Here is a 13926-nt window from a genome sequence, read left to right as displayed (position 1 = left end):
CCCTCTCCGTTACACACCCACGTGCCCCACGGTGCAGCATAAATATTGACTGCAAGTGCAGAAGGGTAATGGTAAAAACATCACCCAGCATTGCTGTTTGCACTGCCAGCGTCAGCTCAGCTGTGGATTCGCTATCTGAGGCACCAGAACTGGAACAGGATAATAATCCTGCTCCTCTGGACGAGGCACTGAAGCCTAGAGAAGGTCAGGGATCTGCCTACAGGGATGGGGCCAGATGGATGCTGAGCTCTCCCACAGCCCTTGAAGTTTGTCGGGAAGGAGCCAGCTCTGGTGTGACATTAACATCTTTTCAGGGAGATCCCAGTCCAGAACAGATCTGTTTGAGCAGGAGCTCTGTGGCTTCCAGATCAAAGCTGCCTCACAGCAGCCCAGCATGCAGTTCAGACCCAGGGGCTGTGGTGTGCCAGCTGTCACTGCCACATCTGCAAAGGGCTGGGAGCAAAAGTAGCGCTGGGTGTCTTGTGCTCTCACCACAGACCACTCTCCACCCACTTCACACTCTCCAGGCACTTCACAGCCAAGGGAACATCATCCAAAAGAGATCCAGCTCCCCTGGGAATCTCAGGTGACTGAGGAGAAAGCGGTTGCTTATCCACCATCGGTGATAAAGCCTAAAGCACCGTGAAGTGGGAAAACCAATGACCCAAGGACCAGCCTGGTAGCTTTCCAAAGAGAGGGAAGAGGCTTTCCTTTCACCACTCAGTCCCTTAAAATCTCCCAGGGTTTGACCATGGTGATGGGAGCTGTATGGGTTTCAAACATTTGGTGGGCACATCACCAAGCCCCATGAAAACACCTCTTCCTACTCAACACATCCATCTGCTCCCTTTTCCTTCATTTATTTTGGTTGTTTCTGTACTAAGAACAGCTTTACCCCTTTATGACCCCACAGAGCATGTGGGAGATGGAGTTCCACCAGCTCAGGCCTCACAAGCCAAGCTCCTAACTGAGTGCTGACCACACAAACCTGGTGGCCAGGCCCTTCATCCCTCTATCATCCAGATCAGAACTTCACAAAGCTGCTCTTGATGTTAAAAAAGACACAAGCCAAACACAGCTCCACTCCCGCAGTGTCCCAACCCCTCTGTCACAGAGTGACTTTGCTGAAATCAGGGGTGTAATCAGTGATGACAGCCAGGCTCGCACAAGTAGGAGGCAAGGGGAAAAAAATCCTTGTTTGCAGATCCCAGCAGGGAGGAAGATGTGACAGTGACACAGGTCTGGATGTGCAGCTTTTTCAGATCTGTGCAGCTCTGCTAACGCCGGTGGAACTGAAAAATTTACTTCAAAAAATAACAGGAGGAATAAATCCCACATTCTTTTGACCCGTAGGCTGATGAGATCTGATAGTGGAAAGGGTAAATCTGGGCTGGTAGAGCAGACATCACTTTTATGCCACCCCAAATATTTCAAAATTCTCGCACAGCAGCCAGAATTCCCAAGCTGCTGTAGGATCACCTTCACCTCCCGCTGCCCTGCCTGCCGCAGCAGCCGCAGGAGTTGGATGGATGATGGACAAAGGTCAGCCCACATTTACTTTAGTCATGTTTACCCTGTTCTGCTTTGCCTCTCTGGTCAAGCAAATATTTAATAAAACCGAGCTTATAGCGCGGAGCTTGCAGGGCTGTCTCGCGAGCTCTGCAGGGATAGGCAGGCTGGTCACGTAGGCTGTTAATAACCTTTATTATGATGGATAGAGCAGTGATGGGATGAGCTCTCCCCACACAACCATTCCTCTTTCAAAAGGGCCCATCCTTGAGAGGGCAGCAGAAGAGGGAAGCTGTCCCTGTTTGAGCCCTGTGTTCAGAAGCATCACGTGGCGACCCTGAACACCGGCTCCCGTCACTGATGAGTTATGATCCACATTTCTAACAGGCACTGGTTTGATCAGGAACTAGGCAGATCTAGGGAGAAATTATTCTTTTCAAGTACTAAAAAGGTATCTGTGTTAGCCCTCTATTTTAGTGTATTTTGCTCTGCAGAGTCAGCAGAGCTGCAGGGCAGGGAAACGGGAACTGCTGCAATCCCAAAACTGATACTGAGCAGCCCCTCTGTCCAAAATTCATCACAGCACCTGCAAAAAATGGGATAAAATCTGCCCATTAAAACAAACAGCCAAGAGAAAATGAGAAGAGATAGACTCCAGGCATAAATTTTTCAAGGCCCATGCAGGTGAGAATTGATTTGAGGTCAGACTATCACTGGCAGAGGAAAGGAATGGTGAGGAGAACCTTGGTAGATCCCTTCCAACCCAAACCATTCTGTGATCCCTCCAGGAAAAGACAGCAAATTTGACCTGGAAACCAGAGAGACTCCAGTGAGAGACTCCAGGAAGGCTTTACAGCAGGCAAGAGTGATTTCCAAAACACTGAACCTCATGGGGGAGGAAGTTCACCTGCAGAGGAAAGAGCATCAGCAGTCTGAGAGGACCAGCATTGCACAGGAGCAGCTTTTTGGGACAAAGCAGGGAGAGCCTGGGGCTATTTTGCCATCTTCCAGCAGCCATCTGAGTGACCCTAGGAGCAGGATTTTCTCTCTCCTTGCTGCTGGCACTCTCTCCTCTCCCATCTGCTCCTGCTGTACCCTCTGTCCTGGAGCCCCAGTCAGTCCTGGAGCCTCTGAGGGCTATAATTTACAATTTGGCTTAATTAATAAATAACAGCAGAGGTCAGGGGCAAGGAGGCCTGGAGGTTTAGCCTGCAGAATAGAGCAGGGTTTGTACAACCCCTTAGAGGATGCACCAAGGAGAAGGGGGGATGTGGATGGGGTTTTTTTCCCCTGTGCATGGATGGCAGGAATCACAGCAGCTGGAAAGGCAATAATACAGTGCCGTGGACATGCAGAGTCTACAAGAGAGTAATTCTATTCTAAAAACAAAGCAAATAAACAAAAGGCCACAGCCAGCAAGGGCTGGATCTGGGCTCTGTTTCCAAAATAAACCCAAACTGCCTTCTCCACTGGGGATGTGGCCAGCAGTGATGCCACGAGCCACCACACAGGGCTCCTGTGTGAGGCCAGATCATCCCTAAATGTGGCTCCTGGCACAGCAGCCTCTCCATCAGCACATCCAGGTCCCTGGGAGGGTCACAGAGCAAATCCAGCTGTTTCAGACAGGGTTTCATCCGTGGTAGAGGAAGGACTCAGAGTCAGCATCCACAGGAGATTTCATACCACTGTTCTGCCTGTGGAATCGTGACTTTGTGGCTTGAAAATAACACATTCCCCAGAAGATGCCTTGAACTCCCCAAATTTGGTTTAAGTGCTGGTTTCCTCCTGAAAAACAGTGAGTTATGGTGCTACCCCACAGTCTGGTTACTTTTTTTTGCTGTTATTGAGCATTTCCAGCAAAGGTTTGAGACCACTGAGATAAAGGTTGCAGTTTAGCTCTGCTCAGGGATCTCCAGGACACAATCCCAGGAGTCCAGAACATGAAACTCTGTGGTAAATACATGGGATTCCAGGCAAGAGCAGTTTGGGTGTGAAAAACGAAGAAAGAGTTTGGGAGTCTCAGAGGAAAAAACATTCTAAATGTCTTTTAACTCTGATTATTAGATGGGAAATTTAGGGAATGATGAATGCATCCTCAAAATGCAGAAGCATTCAAGGGGACAAAGTCAAGGATGAGTTATGCCTGAGGAAGTAGGAATAAATCAGGAATAAAGAGGACACAAAGGACTGATCTGTCAATTGAGAGAGAGGGAAGGACTCAGGAGGAAGTGTAGAGAGGGAAAGCTGGGTTTTGATTGACAATCTCACAAAATCCATGGTCATGTCCCTGTCCTGGAGTCTGGGACAAATCCACCCCACTCCAATGAGAGCTCCTGAAAGGAACACGTCACTGAGTGAGCATGAGACAACAGCATTTCCCTCAGACACACACAGAGCCCTCCTGCCATCCAAGGTGTTAGACACAGCCACGTCACCAGGTCCCCTGCCACGGCCACGTGTGGCAGCAGGGACACCACAAAGTCAGCGGGAAGAGCCTGGATACAGAAAGACAGAGAAGCAAACCCACTCTGGGTCCAGCTCAGAGCAAAAGTACACGTTAAAGCCTTAAATACAATCAAAATTAGCTGAAAAACAGCGCTGGGAGGGAAAACTCAGCACATCCTCATGGACAGCGGGTCTGGCAGCACCCCAGAGTCCTGGCAGGGTGAGTTCCCCACCTGGCTGGTGTCGGAATCCAGGGAATCCCTCTGACTGGAAGGCCTGGGACCCTGCGAGGGGTCAGGAACCCCCCTGGACAGAGCCCCCAGAGACACTGTCTGTGATCTCTGTCCATGGAAAAGAGTTTTCAATCTTACAGGATGAATTACAAGCTCTGAGTGTTTGATATGAGTAATAATTAAGTGTGACACAGGTGCAAAAGTAAAATTTTAGGTTTCTAGATTAGGGGTTCAGAGGGCACAAGATGGAGGAAATTGGGTGTGTCTTGTCCTTTTTCTCCTTCTTCATGCCCTCCATGTTTCACTGTGGTGTTGGCATTTTTCTATTGGTTCAGGCTGGGGACACACTGTCCAACGTAGGTGACAGATATTGGCACGTTATTGTAAATCCAGCACAGGTAGTTTCTGGTATTTAATGTTTGTACCATCCCACTGAGGGCAGAGCCCCACACGCTGCCCTGCAGGACAGAGCTGCGGCAGGGCAGCAGAACATGTTAGAGATAAACAGAATAAACAACCTTGAAACCAGCACAGACGAATTATGGCTTCTGCTTTGGCAGTGGGGCTGAAAGACAGAGACTTTCTACAATTTCAGGATCATCAATACCACAGATTCCAAGAGGCTGGGAGGAAGCCAGGAGCAGCCAGGACTCCTGGGCAGTGCCAGGGTGGTTAATGAAGCCCAGCTAATCAGGCAGCACGCTCCTGGGTTTGCTGTCCTGCACTCAGGCTGTTCATCCCGGGATGCAGGAGATGCTGACGAGGCAGACGCCCAGTGCCGGACCAGCACGGAGCGATTCAGCACCAAGTGCAGCCACACAATCCCTTTAATCTCATCTAAAGACTTCTTTTCATGGTTTCCTTTAATAAACCCTGATTACCATGGATTGAAGCTTTTCTTTGGGAGCCAACATGGCAAGAAAACCCATATAGGGACGTTGTCAACAGCTTCCCCAACAAAGACTGGATTCTAACTTTGGCTAAATCCTTTCTCCCTGAACTTACAACCTGCCCAAGCTGAAGGCAAGTCTCACTTTGGGGACACCCCACACCAAAGCAGCTTTACTTTGGAGCTCACTAAAAAGAACAGATCCCTGCAGGAGCTGCAGCTTGTCCCAAATAAAGAGATTAACTTCAGGAGTGGTTTGTTTGCAAGGGAATTAAAATACAGAGGGACAACACAGCCTTTCCTCATCACACAGATTATTTTTCTCAGATGCTGCCCATCACCTTCTTACCTGTGTCTGTGCCAGAAGAGTATTAAATGATGGGATTAACACATGCCACGAGTGGGACTTTCTTCCTTTTCCTCCCAGCTCTTCCCATGTGATAAAACTGCATGTGGATGTTGTTTCTGCCTGCATTTCAAATTTGGTTTTCTACCAGCAAAAGCAGGTCAGAGCTGTGCTCCTCTGTGCTTGGGAGAGCAGAGGGGTTTGTAATGATTTCTCAGCTCCTCCAGGAATTTGCTACAGAGACTCGAGTGAAAGAACACAAATATTCAGTGTCACAGAAACCAGAATAGAGTTTTGAGGTCATGGAAATAACCTACAAATCCAAAGACCGGAGTTAAACTCTCTTTTCTGGAGCAGACAGGGATGTGAGTCCCCAAGGCTGAGTGTTATGGAACATCCAGAACTGGAAAGGACCCAACCTCCCAATGACATGACACAGGTAAGAGTATTTCCCAGCCTCCTGAAAGTGTCCAGTCTATGAAAATTACCCCTTATCACAGTAACTGGGGCAATGTAAACCCCCCAACAAACAAACTGTTGTAGCAAGAGCACACAGGGTCACTGATTTCAAGCAAACCATGTCACAGCAGTGCCTAGCTTGGCTGATCCCACCTTGTGTGTGTGAGATCACAGAGGTCCAGGGCACTGAGAAAAGGGAAATATTGCCAAATCCAGAGTGTCAGGGTGATTTCTGTCTCATTCCTGTCCCCAGCAAAGCCATCACACAGTGCTGGTACTCTGTTCTCCCCAGCACTAAGAGTTTCTCTGCTGTATTTCACTGAGGTGCAGCTCTCACGGGGTTGGCAGCTCCAGGTTAGCCAAAAAAAAGTTATAATTTTATGGAAAATTCCTTTGGCCAGTTTAGGTCAGCTTTGTGTGCTTCCCCAAGTCCTGGTGCACCTCCAGCCTTCTCCCTGTCAGGGCGTGAGAAGCTGAAAAGTCCTGGAGTTAGTTTAAACCCTATGTAACAGAAACTCAAACCATCAGTGTGTCACCACCACGATTCTCATATCAAATCCAAAACACACCATCCCAGGAAGAAAATTAACTTTATTCCAGTAGAAACCAGGACAACAATTCACCGGGAAGGAGACCCTGATGAGCTCTAGACACAAAGAGCAATAAACACAGCCTCTACCCCTAAAGGAGTGATGAATATTGAAAAGAAAATGAACTGGGTTTTATCCCAGCAGGTCTCCCCAGCTCGTGTATCCATTCCAGCATTTTAGGACAGCCTTGAGGAAAATGGCATTTCCTTCCTCAGAAGCTCAGCTTATGCTCACACATTCCCTTCAAGGCTTTGGGGGCTCTGGAAAAGCCCAAAAGAAATCAAAATCTGCAGGGTCTGGTTCAGGTGGGAGCACTAACACAGCCAGGAAGGGTCTGTGACCTGCCTTTCCCCACAGATGCCAGGTAGATGTTTTGTTTCCTTGTTGGCTGAAGCTGTTTTCAGCAGAGTTGGAACTGTGGAAAACACTGGCAAAAAAGCCAGCAGAGAATCCCCAGCCTTCAAAGTCTGAGATTTTGCTATATATTCAAAACACAGCTGGAGCAGAGTGGTCTGAGGGAAAAAGTAAAAGCAGCAGGACTGGAAATATCACAGATGATACCAGGATTGGGGAATCCCAGAATGGTTTGGTGTTGGAACCCTGGTTACTGGGAATTCCAGACTTTCTGTGCTGCCAGGCACTGACCCCAGGAGAACACTGCACTGACCTGAGGCCGTGGAGAAGCTTCCAGAATGGAATGGCAGCACTGGGATTGTGGGGGTGGAGTTTGGATAGAAGTGTGTGATATCACAGGCTGGGAAACTCAGAGTTTACGGGTTTAGAATGCAGGAATAGATATAAAATAAGATGGAGGTTTTGGGGCAGTGGCTGGTCCTTCTTCTTCACCTCCTTCTCCATGGGTTTGGGTGGTTTTGTGTAATTAGATGAGAAAGTCCACATTGAGGGGTGTGAGTGGTTGGTTATTGGGTTAAAAGTGAAAATAATTGAGGTGCCATTTCTTAATTGGACAGTTTAGCCTTAAATAGCCTTGTAGAGAGAGAGATGGGGCTCCATTTTCAGTTTGTTGAAGTGCTGCAGAACTCACAGTTTGTGAGACTGTAACGTAGATAAGAACTAATAAACATCTGAGTCCAAACAAGAAATATCACCTCACACATTTAATCCCAACCTTGGCAAAAAAGGAGATAAAAACTGGACAGTTTGGGTTGGAAGGGACCTAAAAGACTATCTTGTTCCAGCCCCCAGCCATGGGCAGGGATACCTTCCGTAGGCCAGGTTGCTCAGTATGTAATATATATAATATATTATATATATATAAAATATATAATACATATAATATATATAATATATATAATATATATAATATATATTATATATATTATATATATAATACATATAATATATATTATATATATATAATATTATATACTCTCTCTATATATTATATATAGTATATATAGTATATATATTTATATTATATATAGTAATACTATATATAATATAAAAATATATATAATATCAAATATAAAATATATAAAAATAAGGTTTGGAAATTCAGAGGGATGCAGAGCAGTGGATTTGCTGCACAGGATCAGGCACTCTGCAAACCAGGTGGGCATCAGTTAGCAGTGCCCAGCACTTGCTGGCTCACAGCAGATGGGAACTTCTTCCAAATGAAGAGTTTACAATGATTGGTGCAGGGCACAGCTGTGTGCTCCTGGAGATCCAGGATCCCCCAGGGAAGGACCATCAATCCTGCAACTGCACCAAAGCTCGCAGGAAATGCGCTGGACACGCAGCAGGAGTGGGAACATAAAGAAAATGCTGTTAGCAGCACTGTGCTGCTGGGAGGGAGAGTCAGAGGTGTGATCATTTCTCTTCAGTGGTGCAGGCTTTGCAGCAGAGGTGAGAACAGAGTCTCTCTTTATGCTTTACTCAGCATAAAATTTCCTCCTTTCATTTATGGCAGGCATCCAGCCCCTTTTGGAGCAGCAGCCACCAGCTCTGGATGGAGCCAGGGGAAAGATCTGACACAGCAAATTCTTCGTCCTCAGCTTCTCCTGTGAGTGGCTAAAGGGAGCAGATGAGTGAGCCCCATGAAACAGGGATGGCTGGGCCATCCCAAATCCCAGCCAGATCTCCAGTCCAACACACCCCTGGGAAGCAGCACTGCTGACTGGCATTTGCTCTCCCAACCCTAAAAAAAAAAGCTGCACTTCACTGCTACCATTAGCAGAATTTTGATATTGGCTGAAAAAGAAACTTTTAGATACCTCCTTGTTTTATTTGCTCTGCACTTCCTAACTCTGACCAAATTCCTAAATTCTTCTGGGTGGCTTTTTAGGCACCCTGAACCTCCTGGGCAGACATGTGCTGTTCATTTTATCCCTCTGCCTTCTGCATGACAGCTCTTCCACCAACTGCTCCCTGTCTTTCAGCCCTCCAGCAGGTCAGATGAGGTCAGGTGAATCTTTTTTCATCTTCCTGTAGCACCCAGGGCAATTGGGTCCCAATCTGGATGTTCAAAACTCGCACGTGTCAGCTGAAGTAATCTATTCCTGCTGCCTCCAAGGGCAGCAAAGAAAGAGGAAAGAGCTCTTGGAGGGGTGTCAGAAGGATGAAAAGCTCATACTTCTGCCCCAAAGCTCACCAGTCCCAAATTCCAGGCATCTTCTGCAGATAGGAGATTGCTACAGAGCACAGCCTCTCCTTTGCAAACAATACAGCACCAAATAGACTTTTTTTTTTTAACTAATACTAACCTCCTGCATGCTTTTCTTGGCTTTCCCTTACAAATACCATAAAAACTGTGTTACAATTGTTTATAATTTTTAACCTTTCTGGCATAACAGTACTTTTTGTGATGTTCAAAATGAACCAGGGCACGGCGCAGCTGCTGCATTCCAGAGCAGGATGCTCCCTGAGGAGAAACACCCAAGATCAGACCTAAGTCCTCTTCAGATGCTTCCCCTCAGAGCATTTTGGTTAAAAAATCTTCTGTCCCCACTTGACTTGGATGTTTTGAGCAGGCTGAAGGGCAGCTGAGCTGCTCCTGAGCCAAAAGGCAGGAGCAGGGGTAGGACTGATGGAGAGCCCCCGTTTGCCCAAGCAGAGACTTCCAGCTGAGACCCAATTTCCAGCCCAGCAGCAGCACTGGGGAAGGACTCTCTGTGCTGAGAGCTCTAATGAGGCTCTGTGGACACAAGCCTTGATAAGCCACAGCTCTGGGAGCATTTCAAGGGAAAAGAAAACATAAAAAGCAGTCTGACATCTATCCCACCACTGCCCCGTGATGTCCCAATTTCCAGGTGACACAGGAGGACCACAAAAGCAGAGAATCAGCAGCAAAACTCAATTCCCTCTTGCAGAAATAAAAAAACATGGTAAAAGTATTATTAATTTGCTGTTAATTTTCTCTCCCAGCAACTTTGTCCCCACAATCCCAGCTACTGCCAACACATCCAAAGGCCAATGGAAAGTTATTCTTAGAGCCCAGCCCGGCTGTTGCTGCAGGATAAGTAATCCCAAATCGTGCCTGAGAATCCTGAGCTGCTGCTGAGCTGGCCAGGACACCTATGGCCAGGATCAGAGGCAGGCAGGAGATAGAACAGTGCTCACATGGGTGAGGAGATAATCACATCCTCTGTTTGTTAACAGGCAGATTAGAAAGGAGCTGATGTACACACACACACACAGATTGTGTTTGCAGGGACATACACGACTCCATCCTGTACAGACACATTTATTTTTGCACCAAAATGATGCAATTCCCATGCAGGGCACTGTGTGCATGCATAATTCCAGTAAGCATTAGCAGCAACACCTACAGCTCAGGTTGTCTGACATGTTCTGTGCCAAGGCTCACTTTTAAGGTTCTCATTACTTTGACAGACCTGAACCACTCAGGGGACAATTTCCTGAGCTCGGTGTTTGCCTCAGGCTACCAGCTCTGTGGAAAGTTGCATTCAGAATGACTTGGGCAATGCTGAGAACTAAATTAGGGGAAAAGTTTTTGCAAGTTACTGATTTTAACTTTTTTTTTTTTCCCTATATTTGACCTCAGTTTTATTCTTCCTGCTGCCTCGCTGAAAAGGTGGCACACTTTGGAGCAGGGAGGAAAAATCAGGATGCTCCTTCTCTTGTGGCCATGGCTAAAAGTCTGTCTAAATTTGACTAAGTTGAACATCTAATAGCACAAATACTGCAAGGAGAAGTTTTGCTTTTTCCACTGCTCCTAGGATGAATCAGACAACACTTAGGCTTATCAACAGAGGAGGAGAAGAACTTGATCCTCATGAGCAGTCTGGGCTAGTGGAAGGTGTCCCTGCTCAAAATTATTTAAGGTTCCTTCAACCCAAACTAGTCTGTGATTCTATGACTTGCCCAAGGTCACACTGAGCCAGCAAAGCAGAGACAAATCTTCATCCCACATGTTGAATTCCCAGCTCAGTGTCACAGCAACAAATTTATTTTGCAGAGCCATGCATGCAACACCTTCCTTCACCGCTGATTTTCTCTATTCTTATCTTCTTTGGTGCATGTTTGAGGGACACACACCCAAAAGTGCTCACAGTGATAAATTCCCCTCAGTCCTAAATCCATCCCCTGCCCCAGCACTTTACCAGCATCAGCAGAATTTGCATTACACACCCAAGTGTCAGCGTTGGAGCGACTTTAAATAGTTCAGTGGTCACTCTGCTCAGCTGTGGGATGCAGGGATGCATCCAGCATGTCCTGAAATGATACAGCAGAGCCCTGCTGCTGGCACCCAGCCTGGGAGGCCGGGGGGAGGAAGGGAGGAGGTGTCTGCTCCTGCTACTCTGCTGCTAAAGCTTTCTGCAGATCACCCCTGTGCTCCCCAACACTGACCAGCAAGGAGAGGAGACACTGCCAGCACGTTCTGCTCCATGTGGGCAGCTTGCTGCTGCTGCAAAAGGCAAAATCTCTCCTTTTCCTCCCATAAATATCTCCCCTGGTCCACTCAGACACAGATGGAAGCTGCAGGTGCCCTGCACTTCATGGACCTGACCCTTCATCTGCACAGATCGTGCCTAGTGCTATCAGCAGCTCCACAAATCACCCCAGAGCAGCCACAGGGAGGGTGATGCAATTGTTTTAGCTGTTTGCACAGCCTCATAATTGCAGATCCATCATCACAAAGCATTAGCTGTGTTAGGACAGGTGTTACACAGAAACCCAGCAGCAGAGAGGGGCACGTGAGCTGCAAAGGACACTTTAGTTTGCAGTAAGAGGTTTGAGATCTGGGTTGTGCTATCCAGAAAAAAGTTATTTGTTTGCAAAGCCAGCTGCAAGCAAAACTCTAATTTAATCCAGATCCAAACACCATCTGCTTTGTTCATCTCTGCTCACACAGGATAAAGGCACCTGTGGCTGAGACAAGAGGTGTTTTTAATGTGGGAGGCGTGCAAAGGTCACCTCTGTTCATAAAATCCTGCTCAGAGGAAATGGGGACCTTGATAACACAGGTTTTAAGAGCTGAAGAAACACTATTAAGCAGATACCCAGGTGCTAAAACAGTAAAACCCACAAGTACTGTACCAATGTGCACTCCAGCCCCTTCGCCTCACCTGCCACTGCCTCCACCTCTCCACTCTCTCCAAAACAGGACCTGCTGCTCTCTTCCCTCACCTCACAGGACCCCAGAGCTGCACTGGGAATGCCACACAAGCCTGTGAAAAGCTGTAAACCTCTGCTGTTACAGAATTTCTGAGAGAAAGAGGGCATGATTTATGTCTGGAGTGAGCATTGGGCTATCCCTCAGACCAGGCCCCTGATAAGCGGCCTTGGTGGGGCCTGGAAGCCTTTGATGCAGTAAGGATTTAGTTGTGGCGCAATTAGAAATTATGTTAAGGTAACTACAAAGTAATGAGCTATCCAAGTGTGAATTAGGGTAGAGCTTCAGAGTGAGCATTGAGCTACCCCTCAGACCAGGCCCTGATAAGTGGCCTTGGTGGGGCCTGGGAGCCTTTGACACAGTGAGAATTCAGTTGTGGCACAGTTAGAAATTATGTTAAGGTACAAAGTAATGAGCTATCCAAGTGTGAATTAGAATAGAGCTGCAGTGTGAAAAGCTTGACCACCTTGAGGCAAAGGTAAACAATGTTAGCTTGCCAATCAGAGTGCCTTTGTAAACTGTAAACTATATGGAAGTGTATAAAAACTGCCATCTTCTCACTAATAAAGGGGAGAACGCTGCATTAATCATATTGGTTGGATGTGCATTCTGTCCTGTCCAGCTTTCCCGATTTATGAGGTCTCTGGCTTTGGGTCTGGAAAAAGCAGGAGTGGGACTGTTCTTGTTCCCTTGCCAAAGACCTCTGGAAAAAGGATAGCTGGAGTGAGGATGATGGGAGCAGTGGGTGTCTAAATTTGGAGTCTTTCTCCTTGGGGATGCAGTCACAGCTGTTGGGACATGAGGCAGGAGCATCCTCCCTGCTCCTGGAGAGCCTCACCTGTGCTGCACCTCCCCGGGGCTCAGGTGCAGGGCTGGAGGACACAGAGCCTTCTTCTGGCTCCCAGGGGCTTCTCCTGGCTCTGTGTGGCTGGGACACATCTTGGGACTGGCTGCAGGTGGGTTTTAGTGATGTGAGGCATCACCCAGGCGTGGGGCTGGGCTGATTTTTACCCTTGACTCAAGAGTTAGAGCCTGTAATGCTTCAGTTTGGATTAGAGGAAAAAGGCAGAGGGAAAGAGGGATGGAAATGAAGTCTGAAAACAGCAGTGCTTTGTGCTGGGTGCTGTTGTGCTTTTTATGTTATTGGTAAACACCTAAGATATAGAATTTGTCACCACGCTACTGTAACTTCAGAAATTAAACATTAAAAAATGTGCAGATCCTAAACATTCCAGTCAAACGTAAGGTATAGCACAGCCTCTCTTTGTGACCAAGAAAAAAAAAATAAAAACTTTTCCCAAAATTACTTAGTTTTTCTCAAATTAAATATAGAAGACTAGCATTCTAATGTTACAGCTGGAGAATGCATCCAGGGGTTTATATTTTTACCTTAGTAAAGCAAAAAATATAGTAGTAAATAGAAAAAAAAAAAAAGACAGATTTTTTAAAAGAAAGAGACAGGACAAGGTGGAATAACTTTAAATTGAAAGAGGGCAGATTTAGATTGGATATTTGGAAGAAATTCTTCCCTGTGAGGATGGTGAGGCTTCACAGGGTGGCACAGGGTACACAGAGCCAGTAGGATTGTAGCCACTCCCAGTATGATCCCAGTCACTCCCAGTCTGATGCCAGTGCCCCCAGAACAGAGAAGAAATGTTCTCTGAGATATTTGTGGCCCAGAGAAGAGCTGAACTGTAAACCTGTACAACTGTAAAAAGAAGTATTATCAGCTATGAATGACTTCAAAAGTATCTTTGACATAAGAAACTTTATAAAGTGGAAAGAATAAAAGATAGCCATAGTTTCAGGCTTCTTTTAATTGAATTCAAATTATTGAAATGCAATACAAGTCAGTTCTA

The 13926-nt window shown here is 46.7% G+C and overlaps 1 protein-coding gene across 5 annotated transcripts in view; it reads right to left on the bottom strand.

The window, feature by feature from the left end:
* Positions 1-13926, bottom strand: part of PLXNA4 (plexin A4) — a 467181-nt gene that overhangs the window by 437054 nt on the left and 16201 nt on the right. The gene's annotated exons all lie outside the window — the stretch shown is intronic.

Source organism: Taeniopygia guttata, chromosome 1A, assembly GCF_048771995.1.
Source record: "Taeniopygia guttata chromosome 1A, bTaeGut7.mat, whole genome shotgun sequence".
NCBI lineage: Eukaryota > Metazoa > Chordata > Aves > Passeriformes > Estrildidae > Taeniopygia > Taeniopygia guttata.
Note: the sequence above shows the minus strand (reverse complement) of the source record. Positions and strands in the feature narration are given on the sequence as shown.